The sequence below is a fragment of the Saccopteryx bilineata genome, chromosome 7 (genome assembly GCF_036850765.1).
Source record: "Saccopteryx bilineata isolate mSacBil1 chromosome 7, mSacBil1_pri_phased_curated, whole genome shotgun sequence".
In the NCBI taxonomy this organism is placed as follows: domain Eukaryota; kingdom Metazoa; phylum Chordata; class Mammalia; order Chiroptera; family Emballonuridae; genus Saccopteryx; species Saccopteryx bilineata.
Window position 1 is genome coordinate 17,500,639 of NC_089496.1, and position 27,909 is coordinate 17,528,547.

A 27,909-nucleotide genomic window follows, 5' to 3' on the forward strand; every position below is an offset into this window, starting at 1 on the left:
CTTTAGGTGACAGTGAATAAAGTATTTCTTCCTCTGGCAAAATAAAATAAAAAGGAATGCTTAAAGCACTTGTTTAACAAGGCTTTCCATTACCATATTTACCCATGTATATATTTCCCCATGTATAAGATGCACATTTTTTAACCAAAAAATTGGGGTTTAAAAGTGGGTGCGTCTTATACAGTGGTTGTAGATTTTCTTACTTGCATTCCCCACTCTGTTGCGCTTGTTTTTGCGCTCATTGTTGAAGACAGTGATTCATCATCAGACACAGATGAGGACAAGCTAATGGATGGGAGTTGTGACAGCAATGAGAAGTTATATGAATTTTATGATGAATAAAACCTGATTTCAATAACTTTAATACATTTTTTTAAAAATTTCAAGCCCCAAAATTATGGTGTGTCTTATACATGGGAGCGCCTTATATAATGGGGAAATACGGTACTTTCTCATAATGCATCAAGCACTATCACATTTTAGAAACAAGACTATTAACCAGATAAAATTTTAGAGTTATATGAGAACTGGGGTATGGAAGTAAGAATGAGAAATTTTGAATTGCTGAGTGGGCTAAAACCTCCCCTCCCCCATAGCTATTTTTATCTTTCATCTATCTATCTATCCATCCATCTGTCCATCTATCATCTATCTTTGATTTGAAGAATAAAATGGCTCTTCCCCACTCCATAGTTCTAGGAAAAAGTAGTAAGTAGAAACAGGTTGTTTGTAAAAGCCACTGTAACTTTGGGCCAGATTCTCATTTATTCTGGAAAGTAATTGTAGTTCCCTGGGTTCTGGGGGTCACCAGTGCAATGGTGGTAGAAATGAACCCACACAATGGTTGCCCCTTGTCTCCCAAAGGAACCTACATTTCATTACAAACTATATATAGAAATGGTGTCACTGGGATCTGAAATGAACTCCCCTGGAGTGAGATGCGGCAGTTGCCTGACAGAGAGAAAAGCATCCAAGATGAAGGAAGGGGCAGGGGAGGAGGAATGCTGAGGTGGGGGAGGGGGATGGGCCACCCAGAGAGAAGGGTCAGCCCTGGCCTCAGGGCTGGCAACTGACTCCTTAAAACCCGGAACTTTGGGAACCCGGAACTTGGGAGTCTAGAACTTTGGAAGCCGGGCTGCTCACTTAGAACTCCAGGGTTTCCATGTCTCCTTCATGCACATTCTATTATCTGCTCCTCAGAAGCATCCTGAGAGATGGGGAGGCTGGGTATTATTATCCCCATTTAAAAGGAGGAAAACTGAGGCTCAGAGAAGCCTTGGTCTTAGTCCCACAAATGTTGACTTATGCTGGTGTGGTGCTTTGTTATTCACAAAATACCTTAAAAGCTTTGTAAGTTCCATTTTCACAGAAAGGTACATGGAGGTTTTGGAGAGGCCACAAATCAGTCTAAGGCCACTCTGCAAATCACAAACAGCACTGGGTCTCCCAACACCTAACCGAGCCCCCCTCGCTTGCTTCTACTATGTTTCTTGGACACTCAATGATAGAAATAAAAAGGCCAGTAAAGTTGTGTTATAAAAACATATCTTTTCCCTTGATTTCCCCAAAACTCCGTCTTCACGGTTTTTCTATAGCGGTTGACAGATGGCAATCCTTTCGCGCTAAAAGAGTTCTTCTCATCATGGTGAACTCTGGACATCTGCACAAGAATTCTGATTTCAATGGAAAGCAATCATCTCCGCCCAGTCTGCACTGTGTTTTGATTTGATCAGTGACCCACATGCTGACCTCTGGCTCCTCACCTAATCCTGGTCTAAGAAGAAGCCGGACCAGAATGGCCCTGCAGGCCCGCCAAGCTGTACGTTACGTGGCCTGCATATCCAAGTGTATTGTCTTGCATGTGGAAGGGATGTGGCTCAGCATGTACTTTGGTGGACGGAGCTCTCTGCGACGTGGTATTTCAAAGTTGTGCTTTTGCTGAATTCTTTGGCAGCAGAAGCTACTAAAAGTATTGGACCAAATGAAGGGTCCCACCGGTACAGGCCTTGTCTGTGCCAAGTGGGCACACTCACAGCTTGATAGGGGGTGCTGTTACTATTATGCGATACACATGGGCAAGTTCATTGCAAGTTTGGGGCATTTCCACTGAGGGAACATGATAGTGAGTTACTGCAGATGCAGTAGGGTTGAATGAAGACATCTGTCAAGAGTCTGAGAACTCAGGGCCATGACCAGAGATACTGAATGTGCAATGAAAGAGGGGAGATGGTCAGGAGGTGATGATTAGAAAGTTCTAGAATGTTCTGCCACTGCCTCATGAATCTATATCTCCCCTTCTTTCTCCCTGAAAACAACACAACACAACAAAAGATATAACCAAAGGCAGTTGTGTCAATGTGGCTTTTATGCTGAATGTCACTAAAACAGCCTAGGTCAAAAAGACTAATAAAATTTGTCTCCTGTTAACTTGGAGGAGCTCTGCAGGTGGACGCGATGAGCAGGCGGTGCCCGTCACTGGTTTATTTGAAGTTGTTTTGGTAATCACGTGACATTTGCTACCTGAAAAGAATATGGGGACTGGGTACATCAGAATAGTTTTGTCAGGAAAACTTGTTTGCTCACAGGATACTGAATAGAATACAGCATTTCCATGTACCTTCTGACTCCTCTGAGCATAGAGACCTTTTTTTTAAAACCAAAAAGTAGGACACATGGTTTGACAAGTGCTGGCATATTTAGGGGAGACAGGTAGGCTATTTAAAATCAGAACGTCTGTCTGCAAATCCGAGAAGCATGACCACCAAACTTGTAATATCAAATTAGTAAAAGTGAGATGATAGGGGATATGGAATATTAGCAGAAACTTGTTAGGTGGGACCTACCGGTGCGCTTAATTAGGTAGTTCTACCACAGACCAGACAAATCCTGCTTTGCCAATAAGCATGGCGGTTTCAGGAAGGCTGGTCAGCAGCCCTTGGAACAACAGCATTGATGGAGACAAAATTGGGGCCCTGTGCCCACTCTCTGGGCATTTAGAGCGCCCCTGCCCCAGGCCCCTCGAAGGGCACTGCATGGAGTACATATACAGAGGAGGGGGCTGATCGGGAGCCAGTGAGGTCGTAAAAAATGGCACGGATATGTGGAAAGCTGGTTAAAAAAAGGATGAAGTCAGAAAAAGATGAAATCAAAAAAGGATGAAGGCCTAGCTGTCAGGAGACAGAAAGTCAGGGTAAGCACGTCGGCAGTGGTGGCAGCCACTGGCTGCAGACTCGGCTTTCGCCCTGTTTCCGAGGTTCACAGGGACTGGGTCCACCTGCCTGATCTGACCAGACACTGGCTTTGGCTTCATCCTCTGTGATGGCGGCTCATGGCCAAAGCCACAAAGCCAGTTTTGCACATATGGGGGCCACATACCCTAAGGTTTTTTAGGAAAGTGCCAATTTTAATTAGCCTCAGTCCGTACTGTACCACAATTTGCAAAATGACTTTACAGTTAAGGTCAATGAATGTGGGTTGATTGAAACCTGGATCACTGGACTGTAAGCTCCTTGAGGGCCAGTTCTGGGCCTCATTTATCAGGTGGCCCAATGCCTAGCCAGAGCAGGGAGGCCTTGCTGTGTGCATTTTTGATGCAGGTTTTGAATGAATGAACAAAGTTCCTGTTAATGTGCCCACCAAATAGATGCATACCTTACTGTGTATACCTTTATGTTAGATATGTATCAAATTTGGTGTTTTGATTAACTTTTAAAAATTATTTTAAGTAGTTTATTTTATATTTTTCAGATGTTTGCCTTCCCCCAAACCCAGGGTTAAATTTGGTGTTTTTAAAAGTTATATTTGTGATTCAAGTTAGGGAGAAGGTAGAAAGGCTTTCCACTTAAAATTTAAAATACTAGCTCTTCAAAAAATTGTAGGCACTTTGTAAAAGAAATCTTTTAAAAAGATCTTCACCCTACTCTACTTTATCCTCTTAAATTATGTACTTTGAACATTATTTGATCCTTTTTTGGATAACTCAAGGTCATTGTTTAGGGCATTCATCTCTATACTTTGCTATAAAATGGTGATGACCTCAGGGTCTACAACTGTAGCTTTCAAACTTTTTTACCTTGATCTACCTTAAGGAATGAATTTCACACTGCAACCCAGTATGCACATATGGATATGAGACAAAAATTCCAAAGGATACTATTTATTTTTAATTAAGTAAAAAACATTCTGGTATTTTCTCTTCTCTTCTATTCCACTGCTTAACATGTTGGTTAGGACTCACTACGTCGATTGCCCCACCATCATGGGTGATGCTCGCCCTTTGCAAACTCTGAGAAAGTAGGCAGAGCTATTTGTCCCTGCACAGAAGGGGCCTCAGCTGCCATACTATCTGCCTTTTACTTTTATTTTCTGCAGACTGGTGTGACTTCTGCTGTCAGGGCTGCCTTCACAGTTCTGCTCTGAGTGCTAACTTGCCGATCTTGGAAATCAGACTGTCTAGCTTGCTAGTATTATGTATAAACTAATTGTACTCTCTTCTCAGTGAAGGCCTGAAGATGGTGCCCCTATTGGTGCTGAGTGGGGCCTGCTGCCCTTTAAGTGCTCAGAGTTGCTGGCTGGGTTCCCAGGGAGCTTTAGTTAGTGGCAGCGTTCATGATACTGAGGTGTTATTGGATGCGCCATGTGTAAACACCCACACATATACAAGAGTTCTTATTTTTTGAAAGCAGTATTTTGAGGACTGGGCCTCAGGCTGGAAGGGCTATTAAGTGACAGAGGCTCCTGGCAGCAATCTTGCTTTATGAATAATCTGGGCTCCAGTATATGAGGAAGCTATTCCTAAAGTAACTGACCCCCAACAGGCAGATTGCAACAAAGCAGTAACCAGGATCCCTGTTCTGTGCTGCCCTTGCTCTGTTATTCATCCGGCTCACCTGCATGTCAGCTGGCAAGACTCCTTCCACCCAAGTGCAGAGAAGATAAACTAAGATATTTGAACCTTCCAGCGGAATTTTGAAATGTGTCAAGTTTGTGTGTGTGTGTGTGTGTGTGTGTATGTGTGTTGGGGAGGTAGGTATCTTATATTGATTTTACAAAACTTCCAGCAAAAGGTAGATACTGTGCCCCTAAACAAACCTAAATACAAAGCAAGCAGGCCCTGGTTAAGTGAACTATTGGCACATCTATTCAATGGAATGCTGGAAAGTTACAAAAATGATGATGTATATCTACATTTATTGCAATGTGTCCACGATCATTTTACAAGAAAAAAAAAGCAGATTTCAAAGCAATGTCTGTAATAGAATTCCACTTTTATTTAAAAAAAATACAGGTACAGGTACATACATATAACAGAGACATACACATAGAAAAGACTGGAAAAGTTTTACCCTGACACTGAAATATTTACTTACATTTCCTGGAATTTTGAAGTTTCTTTCTTTTCTTTTTTTTTAACAATGCTTTATTTTTGTAATAAGAAAGCAAGCAATTTTCACTTTTTCCTTCTTTTTTTCTTAGAGAGACAGAGAGAGGGACAGGCAGACAGGAAGGGAGAGAGATGAGAAATATCAATTCTTTGTTGTGGCTCCTTAGTTTTTTATTGATTGCTTTCTCATATGTGCCTTGACTGGGGGACTCCAGCACAGTGGGTGACCCCTGCTCAATCCAGCAACCATGGGGTCACATCTATGATCCCATGCTCAAGCCAGCAACTCCACGCTCAAGCTGGTGAGCCCATGCTCAAGCCAGTGACCACAGGGATTCGAACCTGGGTCCTCTGAATCACAGGCTGATGCTCTATCCACTGCGCCACCACCTGGTCAGGCAGCAGTTTTCACTTTGAAAAAGTAAAATTTTATTTTATTATGCAACACAGTACTTCTGTTTGGGGCACTCCACCCCATGCTCACCTCATCTGTGACTGTTCCCAGAGGAACATTTGCCACATTTGTGAATCAACAAGGCAGTATACTAATGTTGAGCTTTTACACTTTCCCCTCACTACTTTTGATGTCTTCTCAAACTTAAGTTCTACTCATAAAGAAAGGTAAAAATGGAATTGTTATTAAAAAGTTTTTACATGACTGCATCTTAAGGCAAAGGGAGGGCTTCTGGCTTTCCTTTTAAGGCTCATGTTCTCTTCTCTGAAGGAGTTAAGGGGAAATATAAATCCCGAGCAGACGGCTCTGCTGGTTACACCTCTGGCAGAGGGGCCTGCAGTCCTCCATCCTCCAGGAAGACAAGTCAAAGAGCTGCCATGGTCCATGTGCTGACTCTAGTTCTCGCCCGTGCCAGAGCACAAACCAAGGTTGGGTTTAAGCACAGGAATAATCCTTCACTCTTGTTAGTGCTGCTCTGCAATGTTTACTCACATCCTAGGATAACTGGTATCTCCTAAAAAGCGACTAGGGAGAGAGGGCAGGCGAGTGTATTATTCTCAGCTTACAAATGAGGAAGCTAAGATTTAAAGAGGGGAGGCCACTTGACCAAGGTCATTCTTTTGGGAACTGGTGGAGACAGAATTGAACTCACCTGTTCTGGGTTTGTTATCTTCGTTCTGTGCCACTGCGTTCTTTCTATAAACTAGAGTAGCCATATACTTATCATCCTAACTGGACACCTCTGAAAGTAAAAGGGGGTGCTAAGTGGATGAGCCCCAGGGCAATAGGTGTAAACTGTGACTCTCTTGAACAATCCAGGATTTATGGTCACTTTAGATATAATCCAGCCCTCATCCCTCTCCTCCCACGCATACAAGGAATCATGCCTTTTGAACAGAAGGGTGAAATGGAACATAGCTATAATGGCTGTAATTTACTTTAAAGTACTGCTGTGTGAATAAAAGGAGAGAAAAAGAAAATATTTTAGTATAACTGGTGTTTCCTTGTGTCTGAATGATCTAGGCCAGGCATGGCCAATATATGGCCCGTGGGCCAGATCCGGCCCCCGTAATGAGTTTATGCGGCCTGTGATTAAAGTTTTAATATTCTCCGCTACTGTAAAATCTCAGCTACTCAGAAGCAGAGGCATCTTTGATCATTGGAAATTGAGATATTTAAGGTAGTAATACGCGAAAAAGAATTCCGCGTGTGACTAATCTAGGGTTAACTTCCAATAATTAGTTGAATGGATTCGTGATACTTCTTTATTTTTTTAAAAATTCCATTATAAAGATTTACAACTTTTTACTCGTCTGTACTCGATATGAACTGTTTGACATTTAGAGGCGATGTGAAACTCACATACTTGTAGGTGGAGTTTGCCAGTGTACACCCAAGGTCAAACTATTCGTTATTTTTGTGGTCAAGTGTGCTGAATCAAGTGGCATTGTAGCATAGACAATAGCTGCAGTTGATAACTGAAAACGTGTCCAGGCTGTCTGTAAAACGAAATAATTGTTTTATTTGTGATATAACCCTTTCAAGCTCATTCTATTAATTAAATATTGTTTTGATTGTGATACAGTTTGGATATTTATACGATATGTAATTATATTTTTATTAAAAATATTTTTATTAAAATAATATTGTATATTAAATTTTTTTCACCCACATTTATTCATAAACAAATTACATAATAAAATTTTGTTACTTAAACAAATCATTTTTGTATTTAACATTTTTTAATTTTAATATTTTGTCCGGCCAGTGAAAAATGTTTTCTTTCCAATCTGGCCCGGGGGCAAAAACTGTTGGCCACACCAGGTCTAGGCTTTACCTCTGGGAATGATCAGCTCGCATGCTATCAAGAATACAAAGTCTGGATTGGGCAACTGGTATTAGCCTAAGAGGATCACACTCTAAAAGTGGCTACCTCAAATCTTTCTGCCATCTGTATTTTGATCAACATTCTGAATAGAAACATGGGCTTCTGTTGGTAAAACTTGTGACTTAGTATAATGAATGCTAGAAATGGGTGCTTATTGGTGAAATTAAAGGTACTCAAGCTACAAGAACTGGGCCAAAACCTTCAGAGACATCCCCACCCTTATATAAAGAGGGTGTTGGAATCCAGCGAGGCTTGGGGGCAGCCATTGCCTTAGGAGGGCTGATAACAGCATGCTGCTTATTTGGGGAAACTGATTCCCATTCCTGGAATGTTGTTGCAGCTGCCTTGAGGGAACCTTCCATACAAGGTATGAAGAAACAATCAAAGCAGAGAGGGTGGGACTTCAAGTTTACCGTAGAGTGAACTGTTTTCTCCCTACTTGTTGACAAATGTTAGATGCCTGTATCTGTGGCAGGCTTCAGCCTGACACTTGCCTTCATTACAACCGCGTAGTGAGGCAGTGGGCAGGAGCTAACTTTTACCACCTCAACCTTCGGCAACCTTCCGCCAATGTTTTCTACCATAAAATACCTACAAGTTCTGCATGGCCAAACCAGTTTAGGTCAGTCCACAGCAAACATGCTGTAAAGCCAGAAGCCAGGGCCACTATCACAGCAGCCTAGCCAATGCAGGTTCGCATTGGATTCAGACAGTTGGTAAAGAAAAAACGGAGCCAAAAACTGATGGGCCATCTTCTTTAATCCTAGCTTGCACCCGGCGGGCAAGTAAAAACACACACTGGGCTCCAAAACCCACTCACATTCAGTGCTCACAAAGCTACTGACTTATCTGAGTTTCCTAGAATCAAAGGTTTCTAGCTCACGAGACTTTATTTACCTCTATTCCCCATCTCCTTCCTTCTCCAGCGTCAAACTGCACAGACTGGCCTCTCAATCAACACTCCGCCATCTTGGCTGCTTCCCCTGGCCTCCTCCATGTGGCCTCTCTTTGCTCTGCTCTCTAATGCTAATCCCAGGAACCAAGAGAGAGCAAGCTCCTGTTCTGCCCCTATTTTACAGTGTAGATTCATAACCTTTAATCCAATATACAAAATAGGGAAGTCTCTAATACAAAGTCACTTATCTGGGGCATGATGGGATTGTACCACCCCACATCAAAAAGGGTGGGAAAGGCTTAGTCCCAAAACCAAGCCCCAGGCTACAAGGATTCTGCCTGTCCACAGCCTGCCCCCAACACACATTAATATCACCTGGGCAACGGCCTCCACGTGTGCAGCGCCATCTTTAACAAAGTGAGCATAATGCATTTTATCTGCCCAACACATGCCTTTGGGTGGTAGGTTTTGGGAAGGAGTCCTTAATGCATTTTTCCTCTTCTCCAGCTGATGAGCCTCATGATGCTGTGACTCGGTCTGTCTTGTTCCTTGTTCTAGTCCAGGGGTCCCCAAACTACGGCCCGCGGGCCACATGCGGCCCCCTGAGGCCATTTATCCGGCCCCGCTGCACTTCCGGAAGGGGCACCTCTTTCATTGGTGGTCAATGAAAGGAGCACATTGACCATCTCATTAGCCAAAAGCAGGCCCATAGTTCCTATTGAAATACTGGTCAGTTTCTTGATTTAAATTTACTTGTTTTTTATTTTAAATATTGTATATGTTCCCGTTTTGTTTTTTTACTTTAAAATAAGATATGTGCAGTGTGCATAGGGATTTGTTCATAGTTTTTTTTGTTTGTTTTTGTTTTTTTGTATTTTTCTGAAGCTGGAAATGGGGAGAGACAGTCAGACAGACTCCCGCATGCGCCCGACCGGGATCCACCCGGCATGCCCACCAGGGGCAACGCTCTGCCCACCAGGGGGCGATGCTCTGCCCCTCCAGGGCGTCGCTCTGCCGCGACCAGAGCCACTCTAGCGCCTGGGGCAGAGGCCAAGGAGCCATCCCCAGCTCCTGGGCCATCTTTACTCCAATGGAGCCTTGGCTGCGGGAGGGGAAGAGAGAGACAGAGAGGAAGGAGGGGGAGGTGGAGAAGCAAATGGGTGCTTCTCCTATGTGCCCTGGCCGGGAATCGAACCCGGGTCCCCCACGTGCCAGGCCGACGCTCTACCACTGAGCCAACCGGCCAGGGCCTGTTCATAGTTTTTTTATAGTCCGGCCCTCCAACGGTCTGAGGGACAGTGAACTGGCCCCCTGTGTAAAAAGTTTGGGGACCCCTGTTCTAGTCCCTAAACCTCATGCAGTGCCTGCCCATAGCATGTGTGGGATAGATATTTGTCTAACGAATAAAATAAATGAGTAGCAATCTGTTTATTAACTGTAATCTGTGATTTTCTTTACTCCACTAATTATAACTGAGCTTCGTATACCATAATCTATTTCTTGCCTTGGATTAAGATAGTACAGGTACTTTAAAAACCAAGAAAGAATCTAATAAGTAAAAATCACTGAGATGATATAGTTTAATTTTCACACTAACACACAATATCAATGATGACATTGGTATTACTACTACTCCATGGTCAGGTGAGGAAATTAAAGTCCAGAGAGGTTAAACTTAAATTACTGAGGCCAGAACCAGAAGTCAGGTCTGTTTGACTTGGAGCCCAAGGATGCTCTGCTGCCCAGAGTTAGCAATCACTCCGTTTTGCAGGGACTGGGCCTTTTTTTAAAAAAAAAACTATACTCTACTCACTTTATGTCATGCGATTGAACAAACACACACATCTTTTTGGCACTTCATCTTATTTTATCAAAAGATTTTTTGAGGAGAAGCTAGATGGATGTTGGAATATATGAACTAGCTTTCTGGTTCTTTTGCTTTTAATTATTTTGATTGACATGTGGTGTTGAGGGATCTAATGGCCTCTCAAGTCTTTGAACTGCAGAAGAATCAGTACCTAGGAATCTGCCGCAGCTCTCCTCAGGCGGCTCATTCCGATAATCCTCCGCCTAGATGTCCCCCTCCCGCCCCCGCACTACTGAGAGCCTTTTGTTTCAGCCTCTGGGACTTGGTGCACAGTGTTCTTTCCCGGAACGTTCGGCCACCCTTTCATTCTTGACCTTGGTTAATGCTTTGTTTTCTTTCAAGACCCAGTTCAAACATTCCCACATCCAGGATACTTGGGAGACTCCTATCACCCTTCACCCTGCACCTCTGCCAGGTCCCACTGGAGTCCCCTTCACCCTGCACCTCTGCCAGGTCCCACTGGAGTCCCCTTCTAGTGCGCCCATGACACACTGGGCACACCTCCACCTCCCCGCTCACACAGATGCAGATGACTGCCTTCCTCCCTCTCCAGCTGCACCACGAAGAGTGGAGGGTGCACCTCGTCTCAGTACCTGCACACACCGGCACACAGCAGGCACTCAGAGTGCGTAAGGTATAAATGGATAAATCAGGAAATAATTAGCCAATCCACAGTAAAGCAAGAGAAAATGCAGGGATCAGTGGGCCAGCGTTTCCAGTGGTCTGAGGGCTAGCTAACCTTAATCACTTGTCTTAGCCAGAGGACTCAAAAATGATTTTTTAAGCCTAAGAGCATGATGGTGAGTTTTTATCAGAGGCAACAGACTATTTAATTCTGAGTGCTCTGCTCCTTTGTTACAGAAAAGAAACCTCTGGAGAGCTCTCCCAGTGCAGCCAGTTCCCACGTCGGATGCTGTGCCAGCCACTGGCATGCCCGGGGGCTGGGGTGAGCTGTCCGCTCCCACGTGACAGGCTGCACTGGCAATTCCAGGGTGCCTCTGCAAGCCCAGATGTCAGCAAGTTCCGGGAGCGGGCGACACCTGACCTGAGTGAGCCGCAGCTGCGTCGGACTGCGGCACTCCGGCCTAGTGAAATAAACAATTCGCAGCCCAGCCTGACTTTCCCAAATGTGATTCTTTCTAACCATATTGTGTAGATAAAAATAATTCAGTGATTTTTCTCCCACTGAACTCCTGGGCACAGACCAATTAGTCTATAGTGTGGCTGTTCTGATTTTGCTGTAGGACTGTAAATATCTAAGCTTTTCTGAGTTCTTATCAGGCAAAGACATGTCTGGCATTTTGGTGGGATAATTTTTCCTTGGATGGAACCACCCCAGACGGCGCAGGCGTCCCCAAACTATGGCCCGCGGGCCGCAATGCGGCCCCCTGAGGCCATTTATCCAGCCCCCACTGCACTTCTGGAAGGGGCACCTCTTTTAATGGTGGTCAGTGAGAGGACCACTGTATTTGGCAGCCCTCCAATGGTCTGAGGGACAGTGAACTGGCCCCCTGTGTAAAAAGTTTGGAGACCCCTGTCAGGTTCAACACCTCTGATCCAATCAATGACAGTTACTATGACAGCCTCAAGATGCACCTTTCCAAATGAACATCTCCAGGGGTGAGAGGTGTCATGACTGAAATTCCCAGTGGGTAAAATTGACTCATTTTGCAGCAAGAGAATCTTGGAAGGAACTGAAGAGGCCATCAAAGCAATGGTGAGTTGGGACAAAGCCCAAGGAGTCAGAGAGAGCACAATTGAGTCAAAGGGGCATCAGACCCTGGTCCTTCTGTGGCGGAAAGCAGAGGTCCTCAGAGCTGGGAGACGCCTGGGTCCCCTAAACGAAGACGTAAAAGCAGCGAGGGAGGTGGGTCACAGAACCAAGGACTAGAACTTGAACAGATGTCAAAAGGATGCAACAGGGATAAAGAATGAGCAGGGGTAAGGAAGAGCCCTGGCACCAGTTCTGAACCCTGGCTACACTTAGCTTCCTCCTCTCGGGCGGCAAGGGTGTAACAAAGGGGCCAAGAGGTCACTGCTTCTTGACGGCTCTAAGGTTCCATGAATTAACTAGCTCTCCTCTCTTTCTCAGCCTTAACGGACAGTGACAACACAACAACCCTCTTTTCTTTCACTGCTGCCATCACCACTGTGGCCACATCCCACCAATATGACCCAACGAAGATAATTTCCAAGTCTCTCAAAGTGACCTCCACGGGTCTCTTGATCACAAAGACGGGGAAGGCTCTAAAACCAAACAGGGGAAACACCTGCCAAAGCACTGAGTAGTGAGGCTGTGAGCCTGGACTCGCTGTTGATCACTGATTTAATGGCTGAGTTGCTCCATGGCCCTACCAGAACGGCACGGGCAGTCTCTGGGAAGCCACTCGTTCCTTTGTCTCATCATCTTTCTCACTTATTCTAAATTTATTTTATTTTGCTCTGTTCCCTATTTTATAAACAGCCTTAAATCCTTTTGCAAAAAAGCTGAGTATAAAGAAATAAAATACATGCTGTATTGTCAGCACAACTGGACTGAGCATGAAGTGTTTTGGTTCTAATCTAAGAGGAAAGAGGTGCTCTGTCAAAACGGGAGAGGAGGAGGGGGGGGAGGAGTTGAGATTGGAGAAGGCTGGCCCTGGGTCCTGGAGCCTGGGTCCTGCCCTATCTCTTCATGAAGGAGCCACAGGGCCTCATGCAAATTACTAACATCTCAGGCCATACTGTCCTTATTAAAATGGATGTCTAAGCACTGAGTTTCTAAGTGGCATCCACACTTGGCCCTTGTTCCTCTTTCTCTCTATTCTTCCTTGATACACTGCCTCTTCAAGTGGAGTGGACCAATCAGGGTTCCTTCTAGAGTAGTTGATGACAACTATAAATTGTACTCATCACCCAAAGAGATAACTGGTCACTCCAAAGGGATTAATGTCCTAAATAAAAGAAATTGGAGGAGATCCAAGATGGCAGAGGCAAAGGTGGAAGTTACACTCACCCCTTCCCAGGACCACACTGGAATCACACTAAATTATAGAACAATCAACCTAAATAACCAACTGAAGACTAACTGAACAGAAATCTTATAACCAAGGATTTGTAGAATAAGCCACACTGAGACTGTAGGAAGGGCAGAGGTGTGGAAAGGGCTGTGGAACACCCTTGTGAGCGGGTGAGAATCTGGAGATATCTCTTAGCTGCAAATGACCCCCTGAGGACCTCTGAGGAATGTGGGGTCTCAACTCCATGCCAGGCTTCCCAGGCCAGAGCACCAAAAGCAAGAGGAGGAGCCCGCATAACATCTGGCTGTGAAAATCATCAGGGATTCTGTCTACCAGGAAGAGATGAGAGTTCTTTAGGTCAGCAGCTGATTTTCCCTTGCACATCTAACCAGTGCCACTGTTCCTGTGCTGTGTCCTCCCTTCACAAGCCAAATCCTGGACTGTTTTGGCTTGCTAAACTCTGCTGGCCTCACCCCAATGTCCCCCTGTGGCCCTTCCCCACCGCAAAGGTTCAAGGACACCAGGTGGGTGGTGGCTAGCTTTGGTATACCCTGAGGCTTTTTGCTGAGTGGCCTGTGACCCAACACTGGCACTGAGTTTGAACATGTATCAATCTGGGGGACACCACTTGCCCCACCTGGTGACTCATTGAGTCCTTCACTTAGTACTGCCAGAGGCTCTTTCAGTGACTGCGTCTAGCAGGCAGCTGGCAAGCACAGGTAAATCTTGGGGTGCCTGGGGCCTTTTGCTGACTTGCCCCACTGGCTCAGTGCTGGTGGAAGCTGGCCTTGATGTGGAGCTCGGCCCCTGCCATGCACATCCAGCCCACAAGAGGCAGCCACAAAACTGTGGATTGCTTTGTACCTCCAAACAGGTAGCTAAGAGACAGTCGCAGGAAGTATCTGACATTGATCTGCACTGGAGTCCTTCCCAAGAGACTCCAGAGCCAAGACACCCAGTGGTGGAATTGAGACCTCACAAAAGCTCAACTGAATTAGCTCCACACGAGGCATCCTCAAAGGGAGATATCAGCAGGCACCAGACCCTCTTGGGGCAAATTTTGCCTTGTGAGTCAGCCCCCCACAGAGCAGCTTGTACTCTGTGGTTGGGGTCAATCCTCATAGTCAGCCCATTCAAAGGTCAACAGCAATCAAGACTCAACAACAACTGGAGGGTTCACATAATACACACAAGAGACGCTCCTGGAGAATGTGGCTCAGGTGACCAGGGAGACTGCACCACTGAGTCCCATAATACATCTACTATATAAGGTCACCATACTAAGACTGAGAGCCATGCCAGATCTACCTATCACAAAGAAACAAATACAGAGAAGCAGCCAAAATGGGGAGATAACAAAACATGCCCCAAATGAAAGAACTAAATAGAATGGAGGCAAACAATTTACTGAATACCAAGTTTGAAACAATAGTTAGAAGAATGCTCAAAGAACTTAGGAGGAGAATGGATAAACTAAGTCAGAACTTAAACAAAGAGATAGTAAACATAAAAAGTGACATAGAAACCATAAACATAAACCAGTCATAAATGAAGAATAAATACCTGCACTTAAATGAAGAATACACTAGAATACACTAGAAGGAATCAGTAGTAGACAAATGAAGCAGAAGATCGAATCAGGGCCCTGGCCGGTTGGCTCAGTGGTAGAGCATCGGTTTGGCGTGCAGGAGTCCCGGGTTCGATTCCTGGCCAGGGCACACAGGAGAAGTGCCCATCTGTTTCTCCACCCCTCCCCCTCTTCTTCCTTTCTGTCTCTCTCTTCCCCTCCCGCAGCCAAGGCTCCATTGGAGCAAAGTTGGCCCGGGTGCTGAGGAATGGCTCCATGGCCTCTGCCTCAGGCGCTAGAATGGCTCTGGTTGCAACAAAGCAACGCCCTAGATGGGCAGAGCATTGCCCTCTGGTGGGCATGCCGGGTGGATCTCGGTTGGGCACATGTGGGAGTCTGTCTGTCTCCCTGTTTCCAACTTCAGAAAAATACAAAAAAAACCCCCCAAAAACAAATAAAACAAACAAACAAAAAAAGATCGAATCAGTAATTTGAAAAAACACCCAAGCAGAGCAGCAAAAAGAAAAAAGAATGTAAAAAATGAGAATAGTTTAAGGAAACTTTGGGTTCTCTACAACAAATGATGTTGGGAAAATTAGACAGGTATATGCTAAAAAATGAAAACTAGACCACATTTTTACACCATGCACAAGAATAAAATCAGGCCCTGGTCATTTGGCTCAGTGGATAGAGTGTTAGCCCGGTGTGTGATGTCCCAGGTTTGATCCCTGTTCAGGACACACATGAGAAGCAAAGCAACCATCTGCTTCTCTTTACCTGCCTCTTCCCTTTCTCTCTCTCTTCCCCTTTTGCAGTCTGTGGCTCGACTGGTTTGAGTGTTGGCCCCAGGTGCTGAGGATAGCTTGGTTGATTCGAGCACCAGCCCCAGACAGGGGTTGCCGATGGACCCTGGTCGGGTGCATATGCGAGTCTGTCTCACTATCTTCCTTCTTCTCACTTAAAAAAACAAAAAACTCAAAATTGACTAAAGACTTAAATGCTACTCAAAATTGACTAAAGACTTAAATGATAGAGTTGAAAACATAAATATCCTAGAAGAAAACATAGGCAGTAAAATGTCAGATATTTCTTATAGCAATTTTTTTTCCTCCTTGGCCAAGGGTGACAAAATAAAAAATAAATGAGACTACGTCAAACTAAAAAGTTTTTGCACAGCAAAGAAAACCATAAAAAAAGTGAAAAGACAATCCACTCACTGAGTGGGAGAACATATTTGCCAATGATGCATCTGATAAGGAGTTAACATTCAAAATTTATAAAAAACTTAAAAAACTGAACACCAAAATACCCCAAACAATCCAATTAAAAATGGGCAGAGGACCAAAGAGGACATAGTGATGCCCAATAGACATATGAAGAAGCTCTATGTTGCCAATCAGCAAAGAAATGCAAATTAAAACCACAATGAGATATCACCTCACACCTGTCAGAATAGCTATCATCAATAAATTAACAGCCTGACCAGGCAGTGGCGCAGTGGATAGAGCGACGAACTGGAACGCAGAGGACTCAGGTTCGAAACTCCAAGGTTGCCGGCTTGAGTGCGGGCTCATCACGTTTGAGCAAGGCTCACCAGCTTGAGCCCAAGGTCGCTGGCTTGAGCAGCGGGTCACTCGTTCTGCTGTAGCCCCCGGTCAAGGCACATGAGAAAACAATCAATGAACAACTAAGTTGCCGCAACAAAGAATTGATGCTTCTCATCTCTCTCCCTTCCTGTCTGTCTGTCCCTAGCTATCCCTCTCTCTGTCTCTGTCTCTGTCACCTCTGTCACACACACACACACACACACACATCAACAAACATCAAGCAAAGATGTGAAGAAAAGGAAACCTTGTGCACTGTTGGTTGGAATACAGATTGGTGAAGACACTGTGGAAAGCAGTATGGAATTACATCAAAAAGGTAAAAATACAACTGTCTTATGACCTGGCAATTCCACTTCTGGAAATTTATTCAAAATCCTCCAAAACACTATTTTGAAAGAATATATGAACCCCTATGTTCATTGCAGAATTATTTACAGTAGCCAAGATTTGGAAGCAGCCCAAGTATCCAGTAGTAGATGAGAGAATAAAAAGCCATGGTACATTTACACAGTGGAATACTACTTGGCTGTAAAAAGGAAGGAAATATTTGGGACAACATAGATGGCTCTGGACAGCATTACACTAAGTGAAATAAGCCAGTGAGAGGTTTCCATTACCATATGATTTCACTCATATGCAGAATCTAATGAACAAAATGAACTAACAAGCAAAATAGAGACAGACTCACAGACAGAGAGCAAGCTGACAGCTGTTGTGGGAATATCTCAGTGCAAAAGCAGGGTAGAGAAAAAACAAGAGAAAACACTCGTGGGCATGGACAACAGTGTGGTGACTGCCAGGCGGGAAGGTGAGGTGGGGGGATGGGGAGGAGAGTATAGGGGGCATAAATGGGGAGGAACAGAGGCTTGACTTGGGGTGGTGAACACACAATACAGTGTACAGATGATGTGTTGTGCAACTGTGCACCTGAAAAATGTATAATTTTGTTAACAAGTGTCAATCCAGTAAATTCAATAAAAGGGGGGAAAAAGAAATGTTATACACACACACAATGGAATATTACTTAGGGCCATAAAAAGAATAAAATCTTACCATTTGTGACAGGGACTTAGAGGGTATTATGCTAAGTGAAATAAGTCATTCAGACAAAGAGAAATACCTTATGATTTCACTTAAATGTGGAATCTAAAGAACAAAATAAAGGAACAAAATTGAAACAGACTCATAGACACAGAAAGCAGAGTGATGACTCCCAGAGGGAAGGGGGGTTGGGGGACTGGACGAAGAGGTTAAGTGGTATAGATTGGTAGTTACAAAACAGTTACCAGGGATGTAAAGTACAGCATAGGAAATAGAGTCAATAATACTGTATGTCTGGTGCCAGTTGGCTACTGGAAATATCAGGGGGATCACATTGTAAAGTATATGATTATTATCTAACCACTATGCTATACACCCGAAATTAATACGTAATAATACTGAATACAAACTGGAATTGAAAATAAAATTAAAAATAAATTGAGCCCTGGCCAGTTTGCTCAGTGGATAGAGCCTCGGCCCAGTGGGTGGATATCCCTGGTTCGACCCCCGGTCAGGGCAGACATGAGAAGGGACCATCTGTGTTTCTTTCCCTCCCTCTCCCCTTCTCTCTCTCTTTCCCTCTAGCAGCCAGTAGCTTGATTCGTTGGAGTGTTGACCCTGGGCACTGAGGATAGCTAGGTTGGTCTGAGCATCAGCCCCAGAGGGGGTTGCCGGCTGGATCCCAGTCAGGGTGCATGTGGGAGTCTGCCTCTATCTCCTCTCCTCTCACTTAAAAAAAAATGAAGCACTATTTATTTGGGAGTTCAGGAAACTAGGGTTTTATTGACCAATTGCCATTGTAAACTAGAATAAAAACATTGGCTTTTATCTCCATTCACTGATGAGGTGATAAGTTTCTTCCTTTTTAGTAAGTTCCGTTATAGAAAGTAATACTACATGTTAGCACAGTATCTATGACTGCCATACCAATCATTATTAACAATCAAAACAGTATTGTTATTAGCATATGCCCAAGAAATACGAGGCATTGCTAATGTTCTGTGAAATTTTTCTGTTAGTTGCCCATTTAAAATTTCAGCCTTGTTTTGGTGTTTTTAGTCTCAGAAACCCACATTTGTACTGTCCTTATTTCTACACAGAATGGCTCAGGACATCTGTTGCTTTTAGTTGACCCAGTTCACAGTGTCAGAGAAGTATGCCCCAGAGTGGTGCTTTGCAAACTTTAGCACACAAACTGAGGATCTTGTCAAAATGCAGATTATAGTTCTGTAGGGAAGTGTATAAATCATGCCTTTTTGTTTTTATTTATTTATTTTTTGTGTGTGACAGATTCAGAGAGAGACAGAGAGAGGGACAGAGAGGGACAGACAGATAGGAAGGGAGAGAGATGAGAAGCATCCATTCTTTGTTGCAGCACCTTAGTTGTTCACTGATTGATTTCTCATATGTGCCTTGACTGAGGGGCTGCAGCTGACCCAATGACCCCTTGCTCACACTGAGCCCGCGCTCAAGCTGGCGAACTCGGGGTTTTGAACCTGGGTCCTACGCGGGTCCTACCTGGGTCCCAGTCCAATGCTCTATCCACTGTGCCACCGCCTGGGCAGGCATGCCTTTTTATTTTTCTATATTTCTTCTGCTTTGACATTTTAGGGCCTTGCTGACTCTGGGCTAGAAATAATAAAGGACTCACAAGTGTATCTTTCATATGCAAATCAACCAATCTAAAATCCAGACCCACAACCACCTCCTTTATGGAGCTCTTAAACTCCAGGTGACTGTTCCCCCACCCAATCACCCCAGGCTCAGGTGCAGGACAACTAGAGACATCCTTAACCCCCAAACTAGCCAATCTTAAGCCTGAATAGTCTACTGCCAGTTCTTCCATAGAAACCACTATAAAGGTTCTTGCCCATGCCTCCTGCCTGACCCATGTGGCCCTGTGTGACATGGCATGTGCCTTGTCTTGGAAACTAACAAACTATGTGGCTTTAATCCCTGTGTGGCAGTCACGGGGCGGGGCTTCGGCTGGCTCTGGGGGAAGGGCCATACTATACTGTGCACCTGTGTGACTGCACTACAGCCGTGTGCTTCACCAGGAATAAAAGGGCAAGCGGCTCAAGCTGCTACGGAGACAGTCCTGAGGATGACCGCTACTGCTCCTGTCTTACTTTCCCTGTGATGTGGGCTGCGGAGCCTTCCTAGATAAAAATTAAATAAAAGGAAGCTGGGCCTAAGGCCCTTAAACTAAGGCAGGCACAGTGGCAATATGGTGACCCAAGGCCGAGGGGGCTCTGGCAGGTCAGCTGGCACAGGGCAGTCAGTGTGAGCTTTTCAGCTGAGCTGTGTCTGACGTGGATGGTAGGTGCCAGGCATGCATCTTCCCCCGGTCAGGACACCCAGAGGACTTCTAGGCTCAGTCTGGGGAATCTAAGCAACTTGCTGGTCCCCAAAGCAACAAGCTATCCAGGCACCAACCCGTCAGCCCTTCTGCCTGGAGGGGAATGAGGGCTCTCTAGAACCCCCCACCCCAGGGCCTAGACAGGATCTCAAATCTTCTGACTCTAAGGCCGGAGCACTTCCCTCCACCCCAGGACACGGTGGCTCCATGTGTTACTAAGAAAAGCAAACCCTGATTAAAAACTATCAATGATAAGTACTTCATGTGGCTTATCTAATTCTCACAACTCTAAGAAGTAGCTGCAATTTAAGTCCTTATTTTCAGGATGAGTAAGTAAGCCCAGAGAGGTTGAGTAGCTTGTCCAAGCCACCCACTAAATGGCAGGGTCAGAATTTAAAACCAAGTTCTGCGGCGCGGAGCCTGTGTCTGCTAACTGGGGCCCCTACACCCGGAGCAGTGCTGTGAGGTGCAGCTGTGGTTCCCAGCACCTGTGCCACCTCCAGTCAACTGCGCAGCCGTCCCGACCTGTGGGCCCCTACACCCGGAGCAGTGCCGTGAGGTGCAGCTGTGGTTCCCAGCGCCTGTGCCACCTCCAGTCAACTGCGCAGCCGTCCAGACCTGTGGGCCCCTACACCCGGAGCAGTGCCGTGAGGTGCAGCTGTGGTTCCCAGCACCAGAGCCACCTCCAGTCAACTGCGCAGCCGCCCGACCTGTGGGCCTGCAGCTGAACTGTGCAGGCCATCCGGCCAATCCGCTGCACCGAAGCCTGAGAAGCCTGATATCAGAAGCACACCTGATGGAAACTCATTTCCCAGGCCAGACCAGTAGAAATAGCACAAGTACAACTTCAAGTTTAGATTCCTTTGCTTAGCTTAATGCTCTGGGCGGTGGCTTGGCTTACCTATTTGAAAGAACAGGTGTGGGTTCAAGCCCAGTTACAGCAGCAGTTACCAGCTAGGGAACATTATTTCTTTAAGCCTCCTTTTCCTCATCTGGGTAATAGGCATGTGAGATATTCTTCCCAGAGTTCATCACGCGAGGGAACTCTGTGAAGTGCTCTGCCCCGTCTAACTCCCAGGAAATGTTCTGTGCAGGGCAGCCCAGTCCTTCTTCAGAGCACCCCCATTTTCTAAAGTTCACGGCTCCTTGTATCATGCTTTACAACAGTCAGAATCCAGACTTTCTTTTGTGACCAAACCAAGGAAGATTACAATCCACAGGTCTGGGCGGACAGGCAGTTTGATGTCTGGTGGCACTGATGCTGATACCGCAGCTACAACATGCCTGGTACATCGCTGCGTTGGGTGTGGGGACAGCAATTCATAGGCAAAGGCTCTGTGCTGTGGAATTTAGATTTAAATTCTGACCCTGCCAATTATAGCCTTCAAATAAGAATAAAGCTCTAATTTTGGATAACTGGGAGGTGAGCTAGCTAAACAATGCCTACAGGTTAGAGGTGGATTAAGGTCGGTTGAGGCCCCGGGTGCAGAAGAAAATACTGGGCCCCTTACATTAGAAAAAATTGTAAAGTTGGAGTTTTGCAGGGCCCTCCAGAAGTTGGGGCCCAGGGTGTGTGCCCAGTGCACCCGCCGTTAAATCCGCCTCTGCCTAAAGGCATTGCCAATTAACACCCATGTGGGGCACATGCCCCCAATATTGACAAAGATCCTAACCCCAAAGAGTGGGAGAGAGTGCTCATTCAAGTGCTCACTTGTGAATGGCAGAAATTCACAGGTAAGCAACAGCCTTGTTCCCAACTCCATTATATGACTGCACCTGGTAAACTGGATACCACTGGCATGTCTGTTAGAAAAGTACTCCATCCTACACCACAGAGGTGGAGCGGGGGTACTGCAAGGACGCACCCAGGCCTGTCGCATCCCGCGTCTCCAGTCCGGTACACTGGGAAGAAGCTGTTCTTCACACCCCTTGTCGCTGGTATCTCAGGCACCAGCAGGTTTAAGGCACTGGCAAAGTAAAGGGGGCTTTTTCCCCAAAAAAGGGGGAGAGAGAAGAAAGAGGATGTAGGAGAGCAAGAAGGGAGCTTCAGGGAGCATTTGTGTCAAAGTTAAGCTGCCATCGGTTGGCTTTACAATTGGGAGAAGGGGTACAAGTAGAACTGAAATAATTTTTTAAAAGATAAAGAAAAAGAAAACAATCCAATTTAAAAAAATAGGGAGAGGACTTGAACAGACACATCTCCCAAGAAGAAATACAAATGGCCAACAGATATTTGAAAAAATTCTCATCTTCACTAGCTATTTGAGAAAGGCAAATCAAAACTACAATGAGATACCACCTCACACCTGTTAGACTGGCTGTTATCAACAAGACAGGTAGTAATAAGTGTTGGAGAGGCTCTTGAGAAAAAGGAACCCTCATTCACTGCTGGTGGGAATGTACACTGGTAGACATACCCACCATCTTGGAAGAAAGTATGGTGGTCCCTCAAAAAACTAAAACTAGAGGTACCATATGACCCAGCAATGCCTTTATTTGGTATCTACCCCCAAAACTTGAAGACACTGGTATGCAAAGACACATGCACTTCCATGTTCATCACAGCATTATTCACGGTGGCCAAGACATGGATACAACCAAAGTGTCCTTCGATATAGAGGACTAGATAAAGAAGATGTGGTACATATAGACAATAGAATACTACTCAGTCATAAGAAATGATGACATATTGTCATTTACAACAACATGGATGGATCTTGAGAACATTATACTAAGTGAAATAAGTAAATCAGAAAAAGCTAAGAACTATATGATCTCACAGATAGGTAGAATATAAAAATGAGACTCATGGACATAGATAAAAGTGAAGTAGTTATCAGGGGGAGGGGTGGGGGATGGGGGTAAACAGGGACAAATATACAGTGATGGAAAATGATTTGGCTTTGGGTGGTGGGTACACAACACAATCAACAGTTCAAATGCTACGGAGATGGCTACCTAAAACCTATGTACTCTTATTGATCAATGTCATCTGTTAAATTTAATTTTCTAAATAAAATTATAAAAACAAAGATTTTTAAAAATGTAATACTAGCTCCATTATATTATTAAAATCCCATTGGAACATGTCAGTAGTTACCCTTCATAGCTGTAAGAACAAATTTCAATGAAAGGGTATGGGTGGCAAAATGAAAACCCGAGCAGACCTCATCTCATCATTATTCCCATCAGGGTTTAGAGACGTCCACAAAGGTATTAGACTATCACGTGTGGGGGTCCAGTTGTTCTATCGTTCTTTTCTCCCTGGCTCAGGGAGAATAAAAACAAAAGACCCAAAACTAAAATGGATTCTTATGTACCTTTACTCTGGCCCTGTTATCAAGCGATTTATTCTTTAAAATTACGTAAAACCATCTAATTATATAAACAGTGGTGTGCAAGAACAATTTGGAAAATTCAGATATGAATAAGGAAGAAAATAAAAATTACCCATAATCACTACACCTTTCATTTAATAAAATACATACATACACATTTTTAAACATGTAATTGTACTGGCCATGGCTGGATAGCTCTGTTGGTTAGGTTAGAGGTTAGAGTATCTTCATGAATACACCAAGGTTCTGGGTTCAATCCCCAGTCAAGGCACATACAAGAATCAACCAATGACGGTGGGAATGAGTAGAACAACAAATCGATGTTTTTTCTGTCTCTCCCCTCTCTCTCTCGCTCTCTTCCTTCCTTTCTAAAAACCAGTTTTAAAAATGTGATTATACTGAGCACTCTGTAGTAAATGTATTAAATGCTGCCCCCTCTACTTTTTTCCATAATGAACATTTCTTCATGTTATGAAATATTTTTTAAAAGATTGTTTTAGGAAGTGTACTTAGTATTCTAACAGCCCTGTTTGGCATGCACACTGGCTGTACTTTTTGTTATAGATAATTCTGGAATGAACGTCCTAGAAGTTGTTGCACACATTTCTATTTACTTTCTTATATAAATTCCTAGAGGTGGAATTTTTGGTTCCAGGTCCTTGATACATAGAGTTCAACCAGGTCCTTGATACATAGAGTTCAGCAGAAAGGGCGTACATGTTCAATACGTGGCAATCTGTTTTCCTTCTTCTTCACTAACACTGGGCATTATTAATTTCTAAATACTTGCCATTTTGATGTGAAAATATTCTGTTTTAATTTTTGTTCTTGATTATGAGTGAGGCTGAACATTTTTCATGTTCATTGGCTACCTGGATTTCTTCTCTGATGAATTGCCTATTCATACCCGTTCTTTAATTAGCATATTTTTTGTCATTTTTCTGCAAAAATTTTTTATTAATAAGAATATTAACATTTGAAAGTCAGAAGTTGAAGATTATAATTGTTTATTAATAAGACAATTGTAAAATGGTTAATATCATCAAGCTTAAAAGGATTTTTGTATGGGGGGTAGGGGAAGTACACAGGGGAGGTAAAGTGTAAGTGAAAACAAAAATCCTTTGTCACCAAGTCTGACCCTGGAATGCCCATTTAAAAATGATTCTGCCTTTAAAGCAACAGCAATAACAATAAAATACCAAGCATAAAATAACGGCAATATGGCCTCTTGGGTTGAGTCCTGTGCCTACGCTAGGTAGCACCATCCTGGCTAACCTGACGCAGGACATCTGAGTAGGGAAGAGTGTCCACGTGGGCACCGACCCATGGGCGTCCAGCCCCAGCAGCCATGGAAAGGGCAGGGCATTTTTGCAGAGGTTCTTGTTTGGATTAGAGCCAACCAGTCAGTGGTCCCCGTTCTGAGTTCCTCTGTAGCCACTTGAGTGAGCAGAGTGATCAGAAGATCCCATAAAGATGAGATCCAGCTCTTCCCTCGGGGTAGGCCAGACTGAAGGAGATTTAAAAGCTACACCAGTGCTGCCTCACTGTTCCAAAGAGACAGGGCCACATCCACCTTTTGATGTGGATGCCTGAGGGCTCCCAGCAGAGGCTGGGGCACAGACTGTTAACTCTGGAATCTCCCATGCAAGGAAACACCCCTTTACACACTTGATGCGCAAAGAGAAAACATGGCCAGTGAGGCTGGGAGGGTGAAGACTGATGGGAGCCAGAAAACCACCTTACACTTGGGGCAACCCAGGTCACTAACTGCAGGGCCAGTATTCAGGTCGGATGCTTGCCATTCACAAGGCATGTGTCCAGGCTATGACTGTTCTCAAAAACAGAACAGGAAGTCCAGAACAAAGCAAAAGCTGGAGAGCAGGCTGCAGCACAGGAGTGGGGAAGGGCTTCTGAGAGCGGAAGAGAGCACCTGCTCCAGGCCTGGAATGACAGCACGAACAGGAGATGGATGGACGCTGGTGTCAAGCTGCCTGCTGTGTTTCCATATTACACCCAGATTACAGGACGAGCAGGATGGAACACAGACCAGTCTACAGTGGTTAGTTACCAGGCCCATGGCCAACACCCACTAGAACAGCTTTTTCTTGTCTTTCGTAATCAGTGGTAGATAAATGAAGGGAAGCTAAGGAAAGAGAAAAAGAAGTGGATGGGTAGGGAGAATGATTGGTATGTGTCTAGCTCAGCATTCATTCCCCCTGTGTGTCCTCTTCCAATCACAGACCTTTATTTTCCTCTGGGGAACACCTTTCTCTCACAGTCCATGAGGCCCCCATGGGCAGACCCTATCCCACCTTTCTAAGGGCTTGGAAGACCCTCTCTAGGGGACTTTGGCAGTTGATGAAGTCATTATCCCAGATATTTTTGTAAGGCCACATAGGTTAAAGAGCTTCCACATACAAAAAACCTGGGGCTTTGAGGCTTTCTGGTTTCCTAAACTCATGCATAATCCTGCCTCTTGGTTCACTAGGTTAGGATTCCAGACACTCTTATGACAAAAATTGTACTCCAGAGAGATACCCTGGGGCTTCCTTTAGCTGGAGCAGGAGAAGGTAAGAGGACGTTTGTCTCAGAGCCAGGTCTTTTCAGAAAGTATTAAGTCTAGGAGTGATCAGATTATGTTCTGGGCAAATCTGATACCTATTTAAACCGAGGTGTACCTGGGGCCCATGGTGGAGACGAGAAGTTAGGGTTTGGAAGCTCCATGGCAGAGGACAGACTATAACCCACCAATACAGAAAAAGCAATGGCATAGGGAGTGAGCACTGCTTTTGAAATAGATTTCTGCTTTTCAGCCAGCAGTAGGAACAGAAAGAGCCTCTGTGCAAGGCCCGGCCAAGAATGCATTTGCAGATTGCGCTGCCAGAAGGCTGAGGAAGGGAACTCTCTTCAGCCGTGCCCCAAACTATGGATTCTTCCAAAACCCAGGGTTCTGTCTAATCCCTTACCTAACAATCACAGGGCATGCTCCACCAGCTGGGCAGAGCTGAGGCAAACCTTGGTAAGCCCTGAAGAGGCCCCCAAAGCAGCCCCGCCTCCCTCCACCTGGGCGAAGCCCTGGTTTCCCCTCCTCGGTCCTTTCATCCTCTCAGACCCGGGCTAGGGGCACTTGTCCTCAGTGCCACATTCAGCTTCTCTGTCCCTGCTCTGACCCTGCAGTGGTCCCAGCAGCACACACCGCCACTGGGACGCTCGATGGCAGGTCAGGGCAGCAGCCTCAGGTGGCAGCGGTCTTCCTGCCCTAGCTCTGTCTCCAGCCGCTGGCCTGGGTGGAGAGGACACACACACACAGACTCAGGTGACTGCTGGGGCATGCAAGTCACCTCAAATCTCTGACTCCGCTGATGCTCCCCCTGGCCTCCAGCTTCCCATGGGGGAGGCAGACAGGGAGGAACGGAAGGCCCGACTCAGACGGACGAGTGGTGATGGGCAGGGGACAGGGTGCTCACTGAGCTGTGGCGCAGCCGCCTGGAAGCAGCTCACCGTTCATAAATGTGCTCCGAAGCCAGCGGCCAGGTCTGCTGCAGGCACTCCTGTTCTCTCTTGGAGGCCCTGTAGGAAAGAGGTCTTGTCCCAAAGCTGGGGGTTGGGGACAACGGGGAGAGGCCCTGGCTTGAGTGTCATTCCTTTGTAATCTCATTTTGTAAAAACTGGGACCACCCTGCACGAGAGGGTAGGGTCGCCCCAGAGTGAAACTTGGAAGGGTTCCCAGGGACTGGCACGGCAGCCGCAGCCTGTGGCTCTGCCCAGCAGGACAGCACCGCAGAGTCCTGTCCTCCTTCCTGCTGGCTCCTCATCGTGGGACAACGTGGCTGGTTACGCTATCCTGGTATGCCCCCTCTCAGCTCCAACTCTAACCAGGGCATTTTTGCAGTTTTGGGGGAGAAATTCTCTTAGGCAAACTTGTTTTGGAGAAACTTTTTACATTAATGAGGAAGGGTAGCCTAACGGATTATACAGTAGGGTCTTCCTCCTAAATCCTTATCTCTAAGTTCATGTTCTTGGAAGAAACTGGTCTTTCCTCTTTGTAAGAAATGTGTTTTTTTGTGTGTTAGGTGTGTCTGCACATGTATTGGTGTTTAGTTGGGTCTATATTAAGAAGATGCAGAAAGCCTGACCAGGTGGTGGCACAGTGGATAGAATGTTAGACTGGGACACAGAGGACCCAGGCTCAAATCCCCAAGTTCATGGGCTTGAGCATGGACTCACCAGCTTGAGCGTGGGCTCACCAGCTTGAGCGAGGGATTACTGGCTTGAGCATGGGCTCATAGACATGACCCCATGGTTGCTGGCTTGAGCCCAAGGTTGCTGACTTGAGTAAGGGGTCACTCGCTCTGCTGTAGCCTCCTAGTCAAGGCACATATGAGAAAGCAATCAATGAACAACTAGGTGCTGCAACAAAGAATTGATGCTTTTCATCTCTCTCCCTTCCTGCCTGTCTGTCCCTATTTGTCCCTCTCTCTGTCTCTCCCTCGCTAAAAAAAAGAAAAAAA

At 45.3% G+C, this 27,909-nt stretch overlaps 1 protein-coding gene across 4 annotated transcripts in view; it reads right to left on the reverse strand.

Moving 5' to 3' along the window:
• Positions 1-27,909, reverse strand: part of ATXN7L1 (ataxin 7 like 1) — a 272,109-nt gene that overhangs the window by 84,805 nt on the left and 159,395 nt on the right. The gene's annotated exons all lie outside the window — the stretch shown is intronic.